This window comes from Benincasa hispida, chromosome 4 (assembly GCF_027475165.1).
Source record: "Benincasa hispida cultivar pf3 chromosome 4, pf3_genome.v1.1, whole genome shotgun sequence".
In the NCBI taxonomy this organism is placed as follows: Eukaryota; Viridiplantae; Streptophyta; class Magnoliopsida; order Cucurbitales; family Cucurbitaceae; genus Benincasa; species Benincasa hispida.
The window spans coordinates 34,990,761-34,996,468 of NC_143481.1; positions in this window are offsets into that span (position 1 = coordinate 34,990,761).

A 5,708-nucleotide genomic window follows, 5' to 3' on the forward strand; every position below is an offset into this window, starting at 1 on the left:
AGTGAGTTTTTGCCCAAGAGTAGAGAGTGAAGAACGATTGTGGAGACCGTTCAACTTCTCAACGTGCTAACAGAGAGAAGAGTGGTGATTTCTACTAAAAGATGAGCATTCTGGACGGGGTTTTCTCTGATTCCTTATTTTTCTCTATTTGAATGCTATTAGTTTTGGATGCAAATATGTTTTATAGAATAATGAGTGGCTAGACTCTTTATTTTAGGGTGTTGTTGGACTTGCATATGGATTTTTGAAATAATACTTAGGAATTGTATGGAATTGCATAACTCTTTATCTTTTAATGTTACTGTTTTTAGTTTACATTGATTGGTCATCAATGAATGCTAGATTGAATGTTCAATTCAGTAGATTTCATGTTTAATTGGATTTGTAACATTAAATTGTTATTAGCCTATCACGTGCGTAGTTAGGAGAGTAGTAAAAGTTTATGATGACAATGTTTAATGCCATGGGTTTTAATTTGATATCACGATATTAGTTATCATTTAGGATTGCATGAGAAAGAATTATTTTCAAAAGACAATAATTCGGAATTTAGTTTCTAGACCTAGATAAACAGTATTGCTTAATTCCATGGTTGGTCTAAGTATTGTTCAATGAAGTATGTAATGAAAACCAACATCCTATAACACTTTTAATTCTGAAATTACATTTGTGTGTCTTGTTATCTTGTTTTATTGCAATTCAATCAAAACATCACTCAATTTGACTTTCCAATTTTCTAGCTAAAATTGATACGGTTCTAAATACATAAATAATAGTTGTTTGTTTGATCTCTAATGATGATACTCAGCCTCTTAAATTATTTTAATATATTATAACTTGAACACATTCGCTTGTGCATAAATTATTCATATTACCAATGCAGAGCATTAAACTCAATCAATAGTCTTTTTTCAAATCATAACATTCCTACAACTTTTTTCCATGCAAACTTCGGGGGGGGGGGGGGGGGGGGGGGGGGGGGGGGAGTTGTTTTTTGCAGTATTCTACCTCTAACTTCATCAAACTCAACATTGAGACCGACAGAGAATTTGTAAATACGATCATCTTCAACAGTTTTTCTTTAGTGCTTTGATTGATTGTCCAAATCAGAATACATTTGCATTACACTATCTTATAATTTCTTGGCAGTAGAGTAACACATGTAGTTACAGTTGATATTTTCGACCATGGAATTGACAAGTCAAGTCATAACCATGGAGTTTTCAGCATCCCACCCAGCAAATGACGGGTCATCTGGACTAGGAATGGTTTTTTCTCCCATGATGTAACCAATTTTCCCTTGTCCATGAAGATACATCCGAACACTTTGAGGTCAACGAAGAAAATTATCCCATTAAGTCGACTGGTGGTTATTTGGATAGTGGGACCGGTTGAATGGACACGATTTTCACAAAATTTAACGATGGGTGCCTTAGTGTCCAATATAATGCTAAAAAAACACAAACCCAAAGAAAAAAACAATAGACCTGGAAAGAAAAAACCAGAAAAATTGAAGAGGAAACAGTAGTGGCGATGGGAGCAGCAACCAACGACGGAACACGATGGTGAGAAGCATAATGCAACGGCGATGGCTACAGACTTGACCGATCGACAAACAGAAGCTAACATGAACAAAAAAAGCCTCATGCGAACAAGCAAAATGCAAATGAAGAAGAAAAAATAACTTTGGAGGTCGACGACTTTGGTGGAGATGTGACGTCTGGCGATGGTGACGAACGAGGAATGAGCTTGGCGACAATGATGACGGTGGCAGTGGCGACGACACTGTTGGATTATAGAAACATGTAGCGGAATAAAATAGGATTATTAAGCATTCTAATTCCTTAATTTTGACATCAAAATAAACATGTTCATAGGATATTAAGAGAGTTTCAACACATACTTTTGAAGATCCTCTTCAAATAGGAATTTAAGCTGTAATCTTCTCCAATTGAAGTCGTGGACCACCAAGAGATCTTCTCTACTATTCTCAGTCTTGAATTTGAGTGGTGGAACTCACAATTGAGCTGCATTTGTGAAGGAATTAGAGTGGGTTTTCAGATGAAGAAGAATACCTGCTGCAAAAACAATTTTCCAACAGCCTCCCACCCTTAATCTCAGAAATTGAAGTGGTTTTTTATTTTTTCTACATGCAGACACTAAAGAGCAATCCTAATGACACTTCAATTGCATGAAGTTAATGGGAAAGGTATGTTAATTTAAGAGAAAAACCTCCTTACTTCACCAAAATATGGAAAAGTCCACTACCAAGTTTCAAATTATCAATTTCCATTTTCGATCTTTACTTTTAATTAGTTCAAAATTAATTAAAATCAAAACTAATATTTCAATTTCTGAAACTAAAATAAAAATGAAAATTAATTTTGATTTTTAATTAATTAATTAAATAGTAATTTAATATCAAATATTAAATTAATCATATACATAATTTTAAACATGAATCCTATTCATGTAATTGATATTTAAATATTATAAATTCTCCAATTTCGTTTAATTTCGATAAATTAAACGTTAATTAATTATATCAAATATAATTATACAAACCCTAATTTGAATTTGAACTATTCAAATTGAATTTATTCAAATTTAAACCCTAAATTCAATTTGAATATTTCAACTTGAAATTCAATTTGAACATTTCAAATTGATATCATTCCAAATTCACTCAATTTATTAATTCAAGGTGTTCATGTTTTACGAGCTAGTAGAGGGACCTTAATGGACCTACAGATCATGAGCTCCAACGATTTGAGATTAATTGGCTAAAACTCTTTAGACTATCGAGTCACACCACTATAACTCGATAGTTGCACTCTTCTCACTATAGATATATTTGTGTCCACTTGATTTAACCATAATCAATAAGTTGACCCTTCGCAGTTTGTTCGTAATAATGACTGGGTCAAATGTTGTTTTACCCCCAAAATTACGTCTTGCTCCTTAAGTTCCACTAATCCTCTAATAAATAATTAGTTTGTGATCCAATCACTAAACTGGATCCCTCTCAGGCCAATGAGAGGGTGGGGTCCCTTGTTCAGGACCTAGATTCAGTACTTAAGAGAACAACCTTCCTCCTATCCTTAAATTAGGTAGGCGTGAATTCCATCTTACACCCTATGTCCCCAGCTATCTACTTGGTATTACCCCTGAAATGGGAGGCTTATTGAGCGGCGTTGTTGAGCAAACCCTCACCTATGCAAATCTAAGGATAATCTTGAATAAACAAGAGTTCTTAGTTAATTTCAGATTAAGATCAGGTTACCTAGGTCATCTAAGCGAAATAGTCAGTCTTAAACAGTAAAAAAACATTATAAAGTAAGAGTGACTTTATCAGGTTCGATCTTATGAAAAAATGGCACATGATGTCCCCTTCCTCATGTCACCACATGAACGAATCAGGATCACTTCATTTGTAGCACTTTGTGTCTCCACATGCCACCACTCTGTAGTTGGTGCAACTCCTTGTACCAACTACAGAGTGGGTCGCATCCGATAATGTTGCCAGAATAAGACACCCAACCTTATTCGTATACTATAGATCATTTTGACTATTTACTCGAACCTGATCCACTTTTGTGTCTCCACATAAAGTTCAAGTATTCATATAATAGTCATGGATCTTAGTTTATTAGATTTAATCTTTACAAGTGCAATTTATAACTTCAATAACAACTTTATTGAAGAAATTTTTACTAATATCTTTATTGATAATAGAAAATGTTTAACTCTACAAACTGCGAATTTTAGGACATACAACCTAACAGACACAATTAGGGTTTTTAAAGTTTTTCAAAAAATTAGGGTTTTAAGGGTCCAGTACAATTTTCTGCTCTGATACCATGTGTAAAAAGTTTTTTTTTCCCTCTTATTTCTCTTAGGAGGAAATGGTTTCTTAAATAGAAGAAACACCCAATTACAAGTAAGAAAAGAATAAAATAGAGCAAATATAATACAATAAATACAATAGAGAATTTCACAACAAAGAAAATAATCAATAGGTTCCTAGTGACAGCAATCACGACCAACGACGACAATGCTTTGAAACCATCAGTGGATGTTGACAAAAGGTGGCGTAGCTGCAACGAGCAACGTCAATCGATGAAATCTGAGAGGGGGGTGAGAGAGATGGTGTGCCACTTATCCACAATGACTGGTGGTCTTCGGCTTGTAATGGTTGATGGCAATTGGTTGTATATCAGAGTTGATGGGTCTCATGTGAAGAAGGAAAGATGAGGTTTACAACATTCGATGATTTGCACGAAGGAAATGATTGGGGGATACTTGAATTCAAATCTTTTAATAACTTTCTCATATGAATCAATTATCTTCTCCAAAACAATTAAATTTTGGCGAATTAAAGTTCTACAATTTAAGTTAAATAATTTTTATTGAAAAATTAATTATAGTGAAACTAAGCATGCAAAGGGATATGTATATAAAAAAGAAGATCATATAAAAAAGGCAAATTTAGGAAAAGTGATACAATTTGATATTTGAAATTTCAAATAGGAAAATTCTTATAAATAGAAAAATCTCAAAAATATTTACACTTTATAGCAAAAGTTTCAAAAGCAAAAGTTCCAAAAGTGTTTTGTACTTTTGAAACTTTTTTCTATAAAGTGTAAATATTTTTAAATATTTTTTTATTTAAAAAGGTCCATTTCAAACATAATATGGAGAATTTTCAAGTTAAGAACTAGCACTTATGCCAACATTTCCACATGGAAAGAGGAAGTTAGTTCATGTTGAATATTCAAATGTAAATCAAAAGGGTTCAAATTGTGAATTTGATGACTTAATTATGGTGCAATTAACGAAATTGTTAGATTAATTACAATGTAAATAAAGAAGTTGTTAAAGGACATTTACAACGAAATTAAATACATCTTTTATCCTTCAAAATCCTAATAACATTAGAATTGTTGCACGATACATAGTTAAATGATAAATACTATATTTAGAAGTTGGGAAAAGCCTATATTGAATTAAATCAATAAAATGATTAAAAGATGTGTTTGGAGAGACAAAAATTTCAAGAACCTGGAAATCATGATAGTGATAATCTTCATCCCATCTGCCATTGAAAACAATACAATTGAGAGTTGACAATGGCCATTTCTAGCTTGATTTGACTGAATATGAGGTTGATTTTGTTGATAAAGATAATAAATTATGAACTAAACCTTATATTTCATGTTTAAAATGAAATTATAATAAAGATCATGATAAACCCAATCTTAAAGATAAGAAGAATTGGTCAAAAACGACATGTATCTATATATATTTCATGTTTAAAACAAAATTATAATAAACATAATAAAAGAATGATTTAAAAATTGTATGATTTGGTTGAGATTAACAGAAAATAGAAGATAAATATAAAAAATTAGGTTTAGGAAAAATAATATAGGAAAAAATATTTTTTTAGTTCCTAAGTAAAGAATATGTGCGTTTGGTCCCTAAAGATTTAATTTGAAAATTTTAGTCTCCTAATTTTATAAAATAGATTTAAAATGTCTCTTTTATCTTTTTCTAAATTAATTAGATATTTTTTATATTATTTTAAATTTTGATATGACATTTTTAAATAAAAATATATTTTTTCTCTCCTCTCTCTTCTCATTCACTCTCCTTTCTCACTATTCTCTCTCTTCCTCTCCCTTCACCAATCTTCCCTTTCTACTGAT